Genomic DNA, 20,138 nt, shown 5'->3' with positions numbered 1-20,138 from the left:
TACCAGCGTTTTATGTCCCCATTCTTGGTGTTTCCGGGTTACTCGCCATCGCGCTGTAGTCGGATCATACTGCACCTGTCCTGCTTCGATTAATGCCTCCCCAAAGACAAAATTAGAGCACGCGTTCCTATTCCTCATCCTCCGGCGCCGTTTGGAGAATGTAAGTCACTGCTTTATAAAACCACCGGTCTACCACAAACTGGAAACAGCGGAAAACCCCGAGGGTCACCGGCCACCATGCTTAATTGAAGCAAAGTTGAAGTAAGTCTGACAGTATCTATAGTAATAGAAAGACAGTTTGATAAATTAACATTGTTTTATTTTTCATTTCAGCTAATCTGCCGTACGAAATAGCAATATAAATATTTCATTTTAATGTTTTATTAAGCTAAACCGACATTATATTTTTCATCTAAAACGTTTTTGATGTGTTTTTTCTCATCGCGTTTAGGCGACGAATATCAGATCGCAACTGCTAATAATTTCGTCGTCTGAGGCGGACTGTTATGGAGGTACAAAATCTTCAGTGATGATGAATGCGTTCACGCTTCTACGAGCCGGTAATTGGCGGTATCCAGATCATCGTCGTACTGTTAGCTTACCTAAGCTACCGAAATTAGCGACAGTGTAAAATGTAAGAGAAAGACAAATCGACGATATAATTAAAATTAATGGTTTACATGGATTGCGCTCCACTAACAATATTTTTCTCTTATATTGTCTATTTCAGCTGTGCTGTGAGAATTACAGCTGGCTCTCACAACCGTCCGGAAGTCGCAGTGATTTGGTAACATCAAGATCATCACCATCGCACGAAGCGCAGCATATTGACGCAAGCCCAAGCGGACAGCAACCACCTGCAGCAAACGTACGCTGAACGAATGGTCGTGGTAGATGCGTTAGGATTGCAAGGTGATACTTGCGCTCTGAAAATGCTAGCACAGATGTTTGGGCCACAGAGGTGACGTTCCGAGATTGTAAAACATGCCGGGCCCACAGGTACGCAACAACTGCGCCCAAATCTATGGCATAGTATTGGGTGTTAGCTCGTCCGCTAGCACCGGTTACGCTGGTGCGGGTAGGAAGCGTGCAAATGAAAAATTCTGTAAAAATATCCCCTTATTCCTTTGCACATACAAGAAACGATCACGAACGATCAGCGTGAAATGCACTTGACTGATATTATTCTTTTTCTTTAGTTTCAGATAAACCGTTCTCATCAATACCATACCATGTACGGTCGGCTAGTTACACTTCATCACGAAGGACAATCACATCTGGATGACGGAATGCTGCCAAAACGATGAAGCTGGCTGAGTCCTCGATGACGACGCAACTCCTGCACGTTCGTCGTCATACTATCTTTTCAACTGGAGGCATGTTTGTTTAGGCGGCTACAACAAATTGTTTGAACATGTTCAATGAAACAAAAATGTTGTTTTGGCTTCTCACAATTACTGGTAATGTATTGCATTCTCTACGCTTTATTTATATGAAACGCAAATAACTTTCTTTACTTATTTTATATTTCATTTTTAATTTAATTCTAGGTGAATGCTGGAAATCTCCGTGATAGCCGTTTTCGTGTGCTGAATTAGGTTTGTATGAAAAATAGTGTATTTTTAGAATATTTAATTATCAATAAAATAACGGTCGATTTGAAAATTAGCTGTGTTGATATACAACCCGAATGAAAGAATACACGGATAAACGAATGTAAACAATACACGAAAGAACGGGAGGTCCGTTTCATCCGTACCCCCCAACGCCCAATCATGTCTTCCGTTGGGCGCCTGAGCCATGCACGGTTGGGCGCCCGTTTCTCCTCCTCCGGCGCCGTCAGTTTAGCTGTCAATTGCCTGCCGGGTTATGTCAATTATATAAATGTCAATTCAATTTATATTGTCATCATTCATTTAATTAAATATAATTCAAAATTTAAACTATTTAACTAAGAAAAATAATTTATCATTTTTGAACATGCAAGGAACCAGGAGAAAAATAACTACGTGATTATTAGAATTTCTACTTGTTAAAGGGTTATGGTTGGAGAGGACGTATTACCATTTATAAAAAGTTACTGGAATATGTGGATAAATATTGGAATTTGTTTAATCAATTTATATTTAAACTAAAACAAAGTGTATAGGGGCGTCCATAAATTACGTAACGCTCAAAGGGGGGGAGGAGGGGGTTCCCTATAGCGTTACGGTTTGTTACATAGGCGAGAGGGAGGGTTCACATTCTGTTACGTAACGTAATACAATCCTATCACTGGTCACTGACAAATGATCGCCCACCTGGGTAAGTTTTGCACTTTTATTTCTTTACATCTTTTGATAGGGAATACGAAATTGTCATTTATAAAATACCAAAACAGAGGTTTGACAGAAAATTGCCATAAAAAATCCACCGTGTAATACAGGTTTAAGAGCCGTGTGTCTCAGGTAAAGACTGTAGTTTTCAATCTTACCGTCAACAAAATTCAAACAGTTACATGTCATTCTACGCTAAACGCATCGACCTGTATATTATTGTTGGTAAGCAACAGTCGTGCGATGCTGTCAATTAGGATTAGTTGGATAATTCGTACGTTTCTTTAATTATAAATTTTGTATCTAACTTTCCATTCATTAATTAAACATTAATTTTAATTAAACATTTTTTAAAACCACTCTGCATACTTTATAAAAGCAATCAAATAAAAAAATATAAACCCATATTTTTTGTATTTGTTGATGCAAAACCAAATTAAGGGGGGAGGGGGGTGTTCGATCATGCGTTACGTAATTTTGGAAGGGGGTCTCCTCCAACGTTACGTTTTGTTACGATAGGGGGGGAGGGGGTCGAAAAATCCCAATTTCAGCGTTACATAATTTATGGACGGCCCCATAGATGTATTAATAATTTGAGATTAGATTTTGTAAGGGAATATAATTAAATAGATTGTAATGGAAAATATGCTACTCAAAATGTGGAGCGTTGAATTGAAAATTGTAAATATATAATTTTGCTCTATTGTGCTTAAGGCGTTATAAGTTAATTATTTAAAATAAGGGATTTTTTTTTAACAACTTTCGTTTTAAAATTTAATTAAAATAAAATATTTTTAAGTTGATAATAAAATTGCTGAACTAATGATTAAATTAAAATATTCGCAGAAGGCTTTCTATGTGTAACTTAAGTTTTCTCAGAATTTTCAAGATTTGAATGAAATGAATGAAATTTAAGAGTGCTTAAAAGTGACAAACTACGTGAGGAGACGTGTGTGCTTCAACGTTGCAGGTAAAATGGACCAAGTGTTCCGTTATATTTTTGGCTATGCTACGGGATACAGGTAAAATGGGTTTCCGGTCACCTTGCTTTATGCTCCCTTACTGGAGATTATTTTGTTAGTTTTACGAGAGTTTTGAAATTTGGTTAGGATACTTACTTACTCACTTACTTATCCGGCGCTACAACCGCTTTGCGGTCTTGGCCTGTCTCAGGAGTGTCCGAAACCGCTCACTGTCTCGCGCCTTCGCCTGCCAGTCCGTTATCCCGGCCTTAATGGCGGACGCCTCCACGCCATCTTGCCACCTCAATTTGGGCCTACCACGCCTCCTCTGTCCTTGTGGACGACCTAAAAAGACTTTACGGGCTGGGTCGTCCGTTTCCATGCGTACAACATGGCCAGCCTGGCGAGCTTAATACGCTGTACGACAGTGAGGTCACCGTACATCTCGTATAGCTCGTCATTATAGCGGCTCCTCCATTGTCCTTCCACACATACGGGGCCAAGTATCCTTCTGAGCATCTTCCTCTCGAACGCGGCTAAGAGGGCTTCGTCAGATTTGGACAGTGTCCATGTCTAAGAGGGGTATGTGAGTACTGGTACTATATAGGTACTATATAGTCCCAGCTTCGTCCGTCGCGACAGGTTCTTTGAGGTGAACTGCTTTTTCAGGCTGTAGAATGACCGGTTGGCAGCCAGCATCCTTGCGCGCAACTCAACTTCCATACTGTTGTCGTTGCTGACCTTTGACCCAAGATAGGTGAATTCTGGGACGACTTCAAAAGTGCGTTCACCTATCGGTACATCACGCCTACATAGATTCGGATTATTTATTGGTAGGTCCGCTGATGTTGCCACCATCAGTTTGGTCTTTGCCTCGTTTATCTGCAATCCGAGGTTCTCTGCCGCCTGCTCAATCCCTTGGTAGGCTTCTGCTACATAGGAGAGCCGCAGACCAATGATGTCTATATCATCAGCGTATGCCAGGATCTGGGTTGACTTATAGAAGATGGTTCCCGTAGTCTCCACCCCCGAGTCGCGGATGGCCCTCTCTAGCGCCAAGTTGAATAGGAGACAGGCAAGCCCGTCCCCTGGCGCAGACCCTTGGTGGTAGCAAAAGGTCCTGAGAGTTTTCCATCCACCCTCACCTGGCATGTGACGTTGGTCATAGTCATTCTAACTAGCCTTATCAGTTTGGCCGGGATTCCAAATGAGCTCATAGCGTCGTACAGTTTTACCCTGGCTATGCTATCGTATGCGGCTTTGAAGTCTATGAAGAGATGGTATGTGTCGTGTCTGTATTTAGCCATCTTCTCCAAGATCTGCCGCATTTTTATCTATCTCTTATGGATTCTCTGCAATTCGCGAAAAACTACTGTCCATATAGTTGTGGTAGGCGCTGTATTAATAATTATAAAAAATCTAAAATAAGATAAATAAGCATTGCCTTCAGCAGTAAAAATACAATTATTTTTATTAAATTAATGAGCCTTCTGCATTGGTAACCTATGTAAAAAAGTATTTATTTAAACTTGTCTATAGAATCGCCCTCAGTGTTCAGATAGAATTTCAAAATTCAACTTATCCTCGTTTTTATTTTATATTTAACTCAAAATTTCCAATATAAATTATTTAATACTTAAAGCATAAGGCGATGCATTTCAATAATTCAATTAAGCCTTCTGCAACAAGCTTTCGTTGAGACTTCGGCCGGAAACACTAGTGTGTGTGTGAAAAGTGGAGTGTTCTTGTGTTGACCGTTCCGATTGCCATAAGCCTTCTGCATTGATTTTAATTTAAATCATTTAATTAAATTGCCTTTTTATATATCCCAGTTTGCCGTCGGGAAATAAGCATCGCCTTCCGCGTTGAAATAAAATTCCTTTATAATAGTTGCCTCCTGCAAAATATTTTATGATTTACCACAAATATATTATTTACATTAGTTATTTTATGTAACGGTTTGCCCTTAGAAATTCAATATATTATATCAAACCTTCAGCAAACAAAATTATTAAATTAAATTGCCCTCTGCAAGAACAAACATTAAATTTAAAAATCTTTTTAGACAATTAATTTATTAGCATCGCCATCTGCGTATTTATTAAAATCAATCCTTCAGCAAATAAGCTTTCGTTGAGCAGTCCACGAGAACATTTGTGCTTAGTGTGTGTTGTGTGCGAGATTCCCGATTCCATCTGTTCCAGCGACGAGATTTTCTCCAAGCGGCGTAGAAACATCGAAAGTTTTCAAACCGGCAAATAGTTAAAAGTTTTATAGAGTAGAATTGGAAATCCCATTCACAACCTAACCAAAATCTCAATGAGCCCCCCGAACTAAACCTTTATTATATAAAACTGCATTTATTTTCTTATTTCGATTCTTTCTCCCCCTCAGCATTAAATTTCATAATAAATATAAAACTAACAGAAGAAATAGTTTTCTTAAAACACTTCACGTACATACTCTAACCACCATTCGTAAGGGAGAAAAATTTCCCAGACCAGTAGAACTAACAATTTGAGTTTTCAAAATCTATCCCAACCAAATTTCAAAACTCTCGTAAAACTAACAAAATAATCTCCAGTAAGGGAGCATAAAGCAAGGTGACCGGAAACCCATTTTACCTGTATCCCGTAGCATAGCCAAAAATAAAACGGGACACTTGTCCATTTTACCTGCAACGTTGAAGCACACACGTCTCCTCACGTAGTTTGTCACTTTTAAGCACTCTTAAATTTCATTCATTTCATTCAAATCTTGAAAATTCTGAGAAAACTTAAGTTACACATAGAAAGCCTTCTGCGAATTTTTTAATTTAATCATTAGTTCAGCAATTTTATTATCAACTTAAAAAATATTTTATTTTAATTAAATTTTTAAACGAAAGTTGTTAAAAAAAAATCCCTTATTTTAAATAATTAACTTATAACGCCTTAAGCACAATAGAGCAAAATTATATATTTACAATTTTCAATTCAACGCTCCACATTTTGAGTAGCATATTTTCCATTACAATCTATTTAATTATATTCCCTTACAAAATCTAATCTCAAATTATTAATACATCTATGGGGCCGTCCATAAATTATGTAACGCTGAAATTGGGATTTTTCGACCCCTCCCCCTATCGTAACAAAACGTAACGTTGGAGGAGACCCCCCTTCCAAAATTACGTAACGCATGATCGAACACCCCCCCCTCCCCCTTAATTTGGTTTTGCATCAACAAATACAAAAAAATATGGGTTTATATTTTTTTATTTGATTGCTTTTATAAAGTATGCAGAGTGGTTTTAAAAAATGTTTAATTAAAATTAATGTTTAATTAATGAATGGAAAGTTAGATACAAAATTTATAATTAAAGAAACGTACGAATTATCCAACTAATCCTAATTGACAGCATCGCACGACTGTTGTTTACCAACAATAATATACAGGTCGATGCGTTTAGCGTAGAATGACATGTAACTGTTTGAATTTTGTTGACGGTAAGATTGAAAACTACAGTCTTTACCTGAGTTACACGGCTCTTAAACCTGTATTACACGGTGGATTTTTTCATGGCAATTTTCTGTCAAACCTCTGTTTTGGTATTTTATAAATGACAATTTCGTATTCCCTATCAAAAGATGTAAAGAAATAAAAGTGCAAAACTTACCCAGGTGGGCGATCATTTGTCAGTGACCAGTGATAGGATTGTATTACGTTACGTAACAGAATATGAACCCTCCCTCTCGCCTATGTAACAAACCGTAACGCTATAGGGAACCCCCTCCTCCCCCCTTTGAGCGTTACGTAATTTATGGACGCCCCCTATACACTTTGTTTTAGTTTAAATATAAATTGATTAAACAAATTCCAATATTTATCCACATATTCCAGTAACTTTTATAAATGGTAATACGTCCTCTCCAACCATAACCCTTTAACAAGTAGAAATTCTAATAATCACGTAGTTATTTTTTCTCCTGGTTCCTTGCATGTTCAAAAATGATAAATTATTTTTCTTAGTTAAATAGTTTAAATTTTGAATTATATTTAATTAAATGAATGATGACAATATAAATTGAATTGACATTTATATAATTGACATAACCCGGCAGGCAATTGACAGCTAAACTGACGGCGCCGGAGGAGGAGAAACGGGCGCCCAACCGTGCATGGCTCAGGCGCCCAACGGAAGACATGATTGGGCGTTGGGGGGTACGGATGAAACGGACCTCCCGTTCTTTCGTGTATTGTTTACATTCGTTTATCCGTGTATTCTTTCATTCGGGTTGTATATCAACACAGCTAATTTTCAAATCGACCGTTATTTTATTGATAATTAAATATTCTAAAAATACACTATTTTTCATACAAACCTAATTCAGCACACGAAAACGGCTATCACGGAGATTTCCAGCATTCACCTAGAATTAAATTAAAAAATGAAATATAAAATAAGTAAAGAAAGTTATTTGCGTTTCATATAAATAAAGCGTAGAGAATGCAATACATTACCAGTAATTGTGAGAAGCCAAAACAACATGTTTGTTTCATTGAACATGTTCAAACAATTTGTTGTAGCCGCCTAAACAAACATGCCTCCAGTTGAAAAGATAGTATGACGACGAACGTGCAGGAGTTGCGTCGTCATCGAGGACTCAGCCAGCTTCATCGTTTTGGCAGCATTCCGTCACCCAGATGTGATTGTCCTTCGTGATGAAGTGTAACTAGCCGACCGTACATGGTATGGTATTGATGAGAACGGTTTATCTGAAACTAAAGAAAAAGAATAATATCAGTCAAGTGCATTTCACGCTGATCGTTCGTGATCGTTTCTTGTATGTGCAAAGGAATAAGGGGATATTTTACAGAATTTTTCATTTGCACGCTTCCTACCCGCACCAGCGTAACCGGTGCTAGCGGACGAGCTAACACCCAATACTATGCCATAGATTTGGGCGCAGTTGTTGCGTACCTGTGGGCCCGGCATGTTTTACAATCTCGGAACGTCACCTCTGTGGCCCAAACATCTGTGCTAGCATTTTCAGAGCGCAAGTATCACCTTGCAATCCTAACGCATCTACCACGACCATTCGTTCAGCGTACGTTTGCTGCAGGTGGTTGCTGTCCGCTTGGGCTTGCGTCAATATGCTGCGCTTCGTGCGATGGTGATGATCTTGATGTTACCAAATCACTGCGACTTCCGGACGGTTGTGAGAGCCAGCTGTAATTCTCACAGCACAGCTGAAATAGACAATATAAGAGAAAAATATTGTTAGTGGAGCGCAATCCATGTAAACCATTAATTTTAATTATATCGTCGATTTGTCTTTCTCTTACATTTTACACTGTCGCTAATTTCGGTAGCTTAGGTAAGCTAACAGTACGACGATGATCTGGATACCGCCAATTACCGGCTCGTAGAAGCGTGAACGCATTCATCATCACTGAAGATTTTGTACCTCCATAACAGTCCGCCTCAGACGACGAAATTATTAGCAGTTGCGATCTGATATTCGTCGCCTAAACGCGATGAGAAAAAACACATCAAAAACGTTTTAGATGAAAAATATAATGTCGGTTTAGCTTAATAAAACATTAAAATGAAATATTTATATTGCTGTTTCGTACGGCAGATTAGCTGAAATGAAAAATAAAACAATGTTAATTTATCAAACTGTCTTTCTATTACTTTAGATACTGTCAGACTTACTTCAACTTTGCTTCAATTAAGCATGGTGGCCGGTGACCCTCGGGGTTTTCCGCTGTTTCCAGTTTGTGGTAGACCGGTGGTTTTATAAAGCAGTGACTCCCACATTCTCCAAACGGCGCCGGAGGATGAGGAATAGGAACGCGTGCTCTAATTTTGTCTTTGGGGAGGCATTAATCGAAGCAGGACAGGTGCAGTATGATCCGACTACAGCGCGATGGCGAGTAACCCGGAAACACCAAGAATGGGGACATAAAACGCTGGTATGTGATAAGTAGCTTCGTCAGTCAGATGTACCAGGCCGTGTTGTTGAACAACTTCCGACGACAAGTGCAGTGCCATCGGTGGTTCCGGTTGCCATTCCTCGTGCTATCCGTCCTCCCAGATTGCCGGTCCGTGTTGTTGGACAACTTCCGACAACAAGTGCAGTGCCTTCGGTGGTTTCAGTGGCCGGTCAGCGCGAGTCAACAAAGAATGCCAGTCCGTGTTGTTGAACATCTGAAGGTAACGGATGAAGTATCAGCGCTGGTCTCGAATGCCGGTGATGGTAATCATCATCGGTCAACATTACCTGGTGTTCCTGCACCATTCCGTCCGTTAGGCCAGCAACATGGACAGCAACCGTCAACTAGTACTGCTGCGCCATCAGTGGTACCGGTTGCTGATGCTCTACCGCAGGAATCAGGCATGAAGATCGGTAGACAACAGACATTGGCGGGATCTGCAGTACCATCGATTGCATCGCTTGTCGAAGTTCATGCTCCGAAGAATCAGCGTGGTATGATGTCCGCTGTTGTAAGACAACAATTACACACCAGTGCTTCTGCATCGGTGATAGCGGCTGCTAGAGAATCTGTTTGTATTGTGAGCCGTACACCAGCCAAAATGATCAGCGTTAATGTTCAAAAACCATCAACGAGTACTGCTATATCTGAGCAATTTTTCACCTGTGTTCCTAGCCAGATCCGTCCGCCAGGCAAGATAGTTGATGGTGGTAACCAAGTGCCATCGACAAGCGCCGGTACATCGTACATAACGACTGAACGAGCAACTGGTCCTGTTGTGATAAATTTGCCTAAAAATATAACCAGGAAAAGTGATCAGAACGTTTCCGGTGTACGAACCTGTGCTGCCTTCGTCACCAATAATGATGATCACCGACGATGAACACCAGGCTGCAGCAGGAGCTTCACACTAAGCACAACAAACTAACATAGGAAGCTTCAATATTTCAACGCTTCAATATTCGCCAACAAGTGAATAGCACCATTAGTCATTACTTTTAAGTTCTCATTACAAACTTTAACACTAAAATTATGCAACTAAAATTCATGTTTATCACAAAGACGCTTCTGCATCTAACTCTTTCACTTTGTAAACATAACCTCGATCCATCTTCGCTGCCTAAAATTACACACACACACATCCACACACTGTCCGTCGTCACATGCCGTTTGGTGCTGTTGCACGCACACAGTTGCAGTTCATCAGCGCTCGTCCGTGTTTCTTCCTGCTCTTCCATGCGTTTCAACACCCCTCGCCGTAGTATGAAATGTCATTTGCCTGCCGGGAACGTTGACACAGAATCAAATTGACAGCACAATATTATCAGACACCTCACGTCACTTTGACATCTTTAATTGGTTGACAGTTATAATTTAAATTCTTGGCAGCTGCAACCGATTAAATTAAAATTCTATTTAAATATTCTCATTAAATAAGACTCGTTTTTGCTCAAGGGCTATTAAAAACCTTCGTTATAATTTATCCATTTAAATTTGATTGCCTACACCCACAATTAATAATTTAATTTTCATAATTAATTCTCAATATCATACGATTAATAACAACAACTTTTAAAATTTGAAAAGCCTCACGGCCAGTTAAAGCAACCCTTTCAGATCCATAAAGAACTAATATTCATTTAAATTTATTTAAACTATTACCTTGTTTTCCATACATAATAAAACCGTTAGACTCGATTGACATTAAAACTTTTAATACACAACGTCGTATAAAGTTGACATTTAAATTTTTTGGACAGCTTGTTTAAACCTGACATTTACCGTTATTGACATCAAATAGACTGACAGTTAATAAGTTTAAATTTAAATCTCGTTAAACTTTTTCAATTTATTAAATTCCCCTTTTCAAAACGTTAATTTAAGATTACTTAAATCCGCTTTCAATAATTTAAATCGTTTCCTAAGCTTTTTCTTTTATTATCAATACCATCTAACCCAGTTAATATTTGCTCCGTTGCAAACAATTTGACAATATAACTTTAATAATCTTATTTTGTTTATTCCCATGACATTAAATCGCAATCATTAGACATTGAAGTAAAACATCACGGTACCATTGACATCCAAATAGATTTGACAGCTTTATCAATAACTTGACTGACAGTGACATCAAACGTCTCATCACATTGACAGCAAAATAAATTGACAATTTAATTACAGCGTGAAATCCATTGACATCTTACGTTTTAAACTTCACAATAAATTCAATTCCGTTTTAATTAAAAAGTTTGAAAATAAAATTCGTCCCTATTTTGACAATAATTACTTAATTAATCAATCAATTAACATACTAGCGAAATTCCTTAGAAAATCAGTAGAAATCATAATAACCTTCATAGAATTTAACCGTAGAAATTAACCAGTAGAAAAATGGTGATGAACACACGCTCCGCTTGTCCCTCGAAGGCAGTGACGAGTAGATATTCCGTCCGCCGTAGCTCGCTGGGAACGATGTCCCCGTCTAAGGCTTCGGCCACCAGCTTTGGTAGACGGGCATCAACAACCCAGCTGATGGCTTCCAAGGCACCTGCCCTACGAAGAGCTTCTTCGGTAGAGGTGGAGGGAAAAGCAAAAAGGGTATCTGTTCTCCCGCAGATTGTGGAAGGCAGCCAAGGGGAGGGTTTTAAGGCAGGGCAAATTTACGACAGGAAATTTTTCGTAAACTGCATATCCAGCAGAGTCAAATCCCATGGGCCCATTGCAAAAAGCAAAACATGAGCTCATGCTGTTTATCAGGGACACCGTGAAGCACAGGGCTATTATAAAAAACGCCCCAATTCGCTAATTGGGAAGAGCGTATTGGCTCAGTCTTAGCCCTGCTGCACAACCTTCCAGCAATTTGGCTTGGAGAGGTGGGGTCAGGAATTGATGTGGGAACGGGAACCGAGGATCTCGTGGTGTAGGACCCGGTGTTGGAGCAAGACTTAGGGCCTTTGGCAGGCCCTAATCAGGAGCTGCAACCGGGATCTTTGCCTTTGAACGAGACTGATGTCACCAAAATTTTCACTGTTTTTGGGGAATCATGCGGAGATGTATAACATAATAGTCAGGGAGAACGAGGCCAATACAGGAGGAAATGGGGAACAGAGACAACAGTTGGTGGGTCAAGAAGGGAAAAAGGACAAGAAGAAGGGAAGGGGGAAAATGCTAAGGTAGTTGTGGCAGAGGAAAATTGCGAAGGGGAAAGTTGTTCGGCGGACCAGGGATCTGGACCATCATAGGGGCAAGAAGGGGCGCAAGAATGGCGGACGGTAAAGGAAAGACCGCCGTGCGCCGGGAAAGACGAAAGAGGAAGAAGCAGCGTGAAGCTGAGCAAGAAGCCAGCCTCGCCGCAAACACGCAACTTTCTGCTTCCCAACCCAAGCAAAAGTCGGCACCTGCTTCTAATCCCAGGGCCGGCCGAATGCCAAATGCCATTGAGCTTGAATCAATTGGGGGATTCAAGCACGCGGACATGATGCCTATCCTTAGGGAAACGGTGAAAAAAGAGGATGTGCATAGAATTCGCACAAACTTTAAGGGTCATCTACTCCTGGAATTAGCGCCAATATCGCACCAGGAAACGATGACGCTTTGGAGAGAGGTGTCCGCGGCCCTTGATGGCAAAGCAAAATGCCGTCCGCGGACACCCTCAGTGCGGGTGAACTGCACCAACATTCCGCCGGGCACTTCGTCCGAAGAAATTTCTTCGGAAATGAGTGCCGCGCTGGGCGTTGAAATTTTCAGCGAACAGATCACGACCGTAAAAACGCATTACGGTACGTTGGTCGCATTTTTCGACTGCCCAGCAATAGCGGTGATAGACCAGGCCCTGGCGAGGCAATACACGGTTGGTTTTAGCAAATGCTGCACGCTTCGGCTCTTGGAGCACCGGCGGCAATGCTACCGGTGCTACGAATACGGGCATACTGCTGCCCGTTGCCGCGGCCAGGACCGCAGTAGCAAATGCCGCCGTTGCGCAGAAGATGATGATAAGTCCCACCTCTTTCCCCAACATAGGTTTGAGAAGGACGGAAGTATCTTTACGATAATATTAGTCTGATAGGTACATTAAAATATTTTGTACGAACAAGTGGTGGCATCGGAAAACTCTCAGAGGAACTGTTCGAGTCATACACACACCCAAGATGACCAACATAGTTTCATCAAGAAAAAACGGGTCATACTCCATCGTTAACAATGGTATTCCCTAGCATCCTTTACGTAGCCCGCCAAGAACCAATAAATGGATCTGGCGCACCACTTATCAGAACACAACTGGGACATGCATATGGCCAGTTCCACTAGTGCCAACCGCTGGCCCTAGGGTCTCTGGCACCAATGGCAGGCTCCAGGGCATTACCTTCTAAAGCAGGAGAATCTAATGTAACCCTTACGTAGCTCGCCAAGAACCAACTAATGGATCCGGCGCATTACTTATCAGAACACAACTGCAACATGCATATGGCCAGTTCCACTAGTGTCAATGATTGGCTCTAGGGCACTATCTTCCAAAGCAGGTGAACCTAATGTATCTGGAATTGGCCACTTACAATCATCAATGAGTGAATCCTGTTGTGACCTCCCAGACCGTGTGCAAACCGTAAATTCCCCCAAATAGATCCCGAATATCCACTTGTACGCGCGCGTGTCTCAAACCTATGTTGACACTTTCTTATATTTTTCTAATTTTAATTATAGTATACTAGCTGGCCCGACAAACTGAGTTATTCCGAGAAAAAAAATAAAATATTTCATTATTGCTTTTTTACTTGGGATAGTTATATCGTGCCCGTATCCCCTCAGGATCCGATCATCGAGTGTAAACCGCCAGGCACTTTACACCAAGTGTCAAAGTGCTGTATACAACACAACAACAATCCTGCTCTTTGTATGGGAGTTAGAAAATCATTATTAAATTAAGTTTAGTGTGACATCTGAACGATTTTAAGACTTAAAACCTATTTTCATACCACCATAAGGTGTGTGCAAAGTTTCGTTGAAAATGATCCAGCCGTTTCGGAGTTTGCTCGCAACAAACACCGTGACACGAGATTTTTATATATATATAAGATAAAGAAAAATCTTATCATCATCATAAAGATGTTGACATCACGATCTTTATGATGATGCAGTTACACATTTAATAATGACATGGGACATCTACACATATTTCACATTACACAGTTTGTTCAACATATATGACGCACTTACGTTTGAAATCCGGCAAGCTTCTCGCATTCTTAATTTCATCTGGTAGACTGTTGTACCTTTGAATCCATTTGAAAAACAAAGAGTTTCTGGCACTTAGGGAATGCAAGTTAGGTACCCTTGGCTCATTTGCCCTGCGTGTCTGGTGCCGAAGGATATCGGACCCCCGAACTATGCTCTCCCGAGGTACCCAGGCAACAGGCCCTTTAACATTTTAAATATAAAAGTCATAGTCTGGTACACAATCCGCTGCTCTACTGACATCCATTGAAGAATATTCAGCATAACCGCGGACGGCGTACGTCGACCGCACCCCAGAATTAACCTCATAATCCGGTATTGCAACCTTTCAAGTCTTTTAATTTGACCTTTGTTGCCAAGAAACAAAATGGATGGGCAGAAGTTAAAGTGTGGCGAGATCAATGATTTGTAGGGATGAACTTTCCCAAAAAAATCGAGATCCTTCGCCAATCTACTTATCACTGCACACTTCTTTGCCACTTTAGCGATGGCCCAGTCAATGTGAGCGTGGAACTTCAACCTGTCGTCTACGATGACTTCTCCCAGGTATTTAGCCTGTCTAACTCTTTCGATTAGTTCCGAATTTATTACGATAGATGGAGGTTCTTCCAATACACCCGCCTACATCACCATGTAACAAGTCTTGTTAATGTTTAATGCCAGCTTTTATACTTCAGCCATCCATCCAGAGCGTTTAAATCGATATTCATCACAGACTCTGCTTGCTTGATTTCTTTGTGCGAGATAAACAAAACAGTATCGTCGGCAAAAACATTGATCTCACAAGCCTTCAAAACCTGTTTCATGTCATTGATGTATATGATAAACAAAATTGGTCCAAGAACACTACCTCGCGGAACACCAAGGGTGTTTTCTATAGGCTCTGATACAGAGCTTTCAAATAAAGTTCTCTGAGTTCTTTCTTTTAAATAACATTCAAACCAACTGAGCTCCCTCCCACAATACCAAAACGCCTTAAGGTAGAAAGCAACAATGGCCTAGATATTGTTTCAAATGCCCGTTTTAGATCTAAGAAAACAGCAACTATCGATTCCTTCTTATCCATCAACATCTTCCACCTCGCTAATACAACATTCAAAGCAGTCTCACAAGAGTGTCCTTGCCGATATCCTGATTTTTTTTAATAAAATGTTTTATTGAAAACGTGCTTAGGTTCTAATTAACATTAATATTTACAAAGAACAACGCAGAACTTCTATGTCAATCACAGCATCATTGTTTCCAATGATGTGGATGACGTAGTTCGCAAACAAACTTAGGATATGGTTACGTTTACCTGCACTAATGCCATTTAGTACAGGCAAACGCAACAAACCGAACAATAACGTTGACGAAGACGGACACCCTGAAATTACAACGCTAATTCGCTGGTGCAGAATCTGCCAAGCATCAGCAACTCTTTTGCAGCCAGTGCTGATCTTGCCGTTTACCAGCAAGAAGAGCGTGCTGCGTTGAAGGGACGATAGACAGGAGCGATGAATATTGCGCCAGAGTAGCCGCCAATTCACTGACGGATTTTGCAATACTATCTTCGGCTCAAGTAGCACTTCCGTCAGCGTTTGGCGAATCCAGCGTGTCGTGATGGGGTCTGATGTTGGTTGATAACCAAGTTGCTGTATGACGATACGCAGACATGGGTACGTTGACGAAACAGCGGCGATGTTCGGAAGATTCCCAGCACAAGAAATGTGCTGACCTCCGACTCGTAGACACCCCTGTTCCGCAACATACCGGTTCGTCAAGAAACCCATGATGGCCATGATGGCAGGAAGGTGAAGGTTAAGCCCACCACGGTTGCGAGGCAGCGCCAGTTGCTGCAGTGGGACTCGGAATCCTCCGGATCCATCCCAGAGGAACGAGTTCACGGTGCAGGTCACCTTCGCTATGTCCATTGCACGGGCGCCACAAACCGATGCAACAAACCAAGCCTGGAGAGTAGGAAGGTGTTCAGCAGAACAACCTTCTGCACCACGTTCAAATCCCTCACGCGATGAAGCCACACCAGCTGCCGGAAATGGTGGATCAACAGGTCCCAGTTGAGGCACATAGCTTCTCTTACATTGTTGGTAAACAATATACCGAGGAGCCTAAGCCTCTCCACGGTACGAAGCCAAGGGACCTGAATGGCATTTGATGTGGTGTATCCCACGTCGAGCGCGATGGTTTTGTCGACGTTGAGGCGGGCTCCGGAGACTCTGCCAAACGCTTCAAAAGCTTCACGCACCAACTCGATTTTTTGGGATGAGGTAGTCACCACCGAGATGTCGTCAGCGTACGCATTGACCAGGTCATCCTGGTCGCAGCATATGCCTTCTAGTCTGGTGATGAGGGATGAAGGTATAGGATGAAAAGGTGCATGGAAAGTGGATCCCCGACGAACGGATCGTCGGATGGAAATAGGGGAGATAGGGATCCGTTGATTAGGATACGGGAGGAGGACTGATCACCAAACCTTCTCAAAAGCCCCACCAGCCCAGGATTAAAACCCATAGAGATCATGTTATTAAAGAGGAAGCCTCTATCGACGCGATCGAATGCCTGCGAAAGATCAAAGGAGATGAGTTTACCACACTTGCGTTTCATCTTCAAATCAACCACCCTCTCCTTAACAGAGAGTACAGCTTGAAAAATGTTACAAGGTTTGTTGCAACACTTCTGCGCTGTTGAGATTATTCCCCATTTCTCGATTATACAATCCAGACAGGGTTTAATAACCTTCGACAAAAGCTTGTAGTCTGTGTTAAGGAGCGATATAGGTCAAAATGAAGACATGGCATCCCCATCCCCCTTTTTTCTCACCAGCACTATGACCCCGTCGACGAAGCCTCGAGGAATTTCTCCGCGAAGTGCCTCATTGAGCACGAGCTCAAGCTCGAGCACGAGCCCAAGCGAGATAAAACTCTTTAGGTATTCCATCCAGGCCAGGGACTTTCGAGACTGGGAGTTTTTGATCGCATAGAGGATCTCACCAGAAGTGATTTCCTCCATGCAACCAGTATTGATCTCACAATCCTCAGGAATGACGCGTGTGCATGTAAATGTGTCGTCTGTTTGTGTGTTGTCTGTGTTGTCTGTGGTGAATAGCTCTGAAAAGAAGCTCCTAATGTGAACATTTATCGCGTCTTTATCAGTTAAGGATGTCCCGTCTTCAATGTTTAGTTTTCGATCACAGTTCGCCTCCTCCTCCTTTCCTCAAGCTGGAAGGTCGAAATATTTTCGCCACATACACGGGTTTCGTTGATACGTTTGAAGTCCTCGGAAAAACGTCTCTGAAGGAGAAGAATTTTACCTTTTATTACGATTGATATTCGTCAACTCGTTAGGGTCAGACAGATATCGCTCGTATGAGGACTTCAACCCTCTGTAGAGGAGTTCGTGGTGCAAGTGGAAACTTTGGAATCTCTCATTGGTTTTCCAGCGGAAAAATGATTTTATTTTAGGCTTCGCGAACTCCATCCACCACGAGATCCACGTGCCGTAGTTTCGACGCTGTTTAGTCCAGTTATTCCACTTGCATCTGAACTCCTCCAGGTTTCCTTCAGTTAAAACGTGTGGCCTCAGCTGCCAATAACCGTTGTAGGTCAAACGATTAGGCGGGGTTGGGAGGCAGAGGCGCACTGTGAGTGCCTTGTGATCCGAAAAGAAGAGCACATGCATATCGGTAGTCCTTAACTGTGTTACCAGCGAAGAGGAGACATAACAACGATTGATGCGTGTCCCCGAACTACTAGTGATGTAGGAAAACTCCACAGAGTTGCCTCTGAGAGCCTCCCAGCTATCACTCATACCCATGCTGTTTACAGCGTTTTGCAGAGCAAGGCTGAAACTCCCCCACCCGTGGCATCCTTCGACTTCAACACACAGTTGAAATCGCCCGCAAAAATGACATGAGGACATGCATTCCGCAGGTAGAACGCCACGGTACGGTTGAAAAATTCCTCCCGCTCCGCCCTACGCTGGCTTCCTGAAGGAGCATAAACATTACACAGAGTGGCTATATTCTCCAATCGAACGCAGATCAGACGTGAGTCTAAGCTGCGCTCGACGTGAGAAAATTTTAAATGGTCCCGTAAAGCGATCGCCGTACCCTCCTCGACGCGTCAACATTAGACAAAACATTGTGTCCTGGAAGCGCTAGGTCTGTATGATATACTTCCTGCAGAAATATAACATCCAGATCCATCTTCCTTATAAATGTCTTAAGAGCTTCTAATTTCGTTGCGCTGGATATGGTGTTGATGTTAATAGTAGCTATATTACAGCCACTACTAACAAATGATCTTATATTATTGGTCACCGTATCCATCGCAACGAAATTCAGAGTTTGTTAGTGGTAGTGGCCTTTTTGGATGGTCGACCAGGCTTACGCTTGGCGACCATCGTAAAGCTGTTCATGGATGAACTTGAGGCGTCACTCTCGACATCTGACTCAGTGGTTCGCTTACGTGTTACCGTTCGCGGTTCATCCGTGGAAGGGCCAGGAAAGGGGGCAGGAAGGACATCGAGCGGTACTTTAAAGGCCAGTAGAGCACTTTTGCCGCTGAGTTAGCGACGACAGCACCAGGGACTTCGGCAGTAGCAGGAGCGGCGGCAGCAGCAGGATCATCCGTGTCCCTAGGAGTGGAGACAGCCGCAGAAGCCCCGGCAGCGGGTGCGGCGTTAGCTGTATGAGCGTCGGCAGCCACAGGAGGTAGCCGCAGGAGCGGTGATAGCTGCAGGATCGGCGTTAGCCACAGGAGCAGCGATAGCCGCAGGAGCGGCGGTAGCCACAGGAGCAGCAGTAGTCGCAGGAACGGCGGTAGCCGCAAGAGCGGCGGTGGCCACAGGAACGGCAGTAACGGCAGGTGATAACGCATCATCGATGCGCCGATCATGCGCGGAGACGACAGCATCCGTCGTGGGAGCGAGAGGGAGAGCTGGAGCGACGTGCTTGTTGTTCGCATTGCTTATCTCCCCTTGCGAGAGTTCGGCTTCGGGCTGGAAGGCCGAACGGTCACCGGCACGAGCGGGATGATAAGTCGTGCGGCGATCTTCGATGCGTCGCGTGGGTGCTTATCTTCCACGTTTGTGTGTGTAGGTGTAGGTGTCGCTGCCGATAGGAACCTTGAGTGGCTCTTATTCTTTTTCTTCTGGCCACTATTGCCTGCTGCAGTGTGTGACGCTGCTTGTGGTGTGGGTGCAACTGTTTTTGCACTAACGGTACTGGCGTACGTGGCCTTTACTTGTGCAACGTTCGCAAACCGATTTTGCCGGTTCTGCACACAATTCAGACCGTGGTGCACCGGTGCAGCACAGTTGCGGCAAGTTTGTGCCTGTCCACGATATGACACACCTGTGACTTCCCCACAGAGTGTTACGTAGGAGAGGATGGGCTTTAACAGCTTCATCCTCAACACACGCACACCGTTGAGCGCACCAACGGTGAATAGGGAGCCCATGCGCCCTTAGTGATCGATAAGACTTCACCGTATTGTGCCATCTCGGCAACAATTTCATCGTCCGGGATTAGATGAGGCAGATCGCGCACGGACACGTCTACCGCCCCATCTACCATCTCAATGTTGATGGGAAAGTGCTTTCCCTCGTGCGTGATGGAGTGCTTTCCTCTGTGTTCCCTGACGATGGC

General features: G+C 42.6%; 3 long non-coding RNA genes across 4 annotated transcripts; 2 read left to right on the top strand and 1 right to left on the bottom strand.

The window, feature by feature from the left end:
- The first annotated feature begins 177 nt into the window (after positions 1 to 177).
- On the top strand, positions 178 to 985 carry LOC120906166. Its single transcript, XR_005740049.1, has 4 exons — positions 178 to 261; positions 334 to 343; positions 452 to 634; positions 731 to 985. It is a non-coding gene; the product is annotated as an uncharacterized LOC120906166 (long non-coding RNA).
- On the top strand, positions 980 to 1,665 carry LOC120906167. The gene is made up of 3 exons (XR_005740050.1): positions 980 to 999; positions 1,200 to 1,460; positions 1,551 to 1,665. It is a non-coding gene; the product is annotated as an uncharacterized LOC120906167 (long non-coding RNA).
- Positions 1,666 to 7,574: 5,909 nt separating this feature from the next.
- On the bottom strand, positions 7,575 to 11,116 carry LOC120906690. 2 transcript variants are annotated; one of them, XR_005740134.1, is made up of 8 exons: positions 10,100 to 11,116; positions 9,923 to 10,050; positions 9,547 to 9,828; positions 9,273 to 9,473; positions 8,606 to 8,788; positions 8,241 to 8,509; positions 7,781 to 8,041; positions 7,575 to 7,689 (listed from the first exon to the last, which is right to left on the bottom strand). It is a non-coding gene; the product is annotated as an uncharacterized LOC120906690 (long non-coding RNA). The 2 variants fall into 2 exon arrangements; XR_005740133.1 differs by having other exon boundaries at positions 9,923 to 11,116.
- Between the last annotated feature and the right edge of the window lie 9,022 nt (positions 11,117 to 20,138).

Source organism: Anopheles arabiensis, chromosome X (assembly GCF_016920715.1).
Source record: "Anopheles arabiensis isolate DONGOLA chromosome X, AaraD3, whole genome shotgun sequence".
Classification (NCBI taxonomy): Eukaryota; Metazoa; Arthropoda; class Insecta; order Diptera; family Culicidae; genus Anopheles; species Anopheles arabiensis.
The sequence above is the reverse complement of the archived record's forward strand: the minus strand, read 5'-3'. Positions and strand labels throughout refer to the sequence as shown.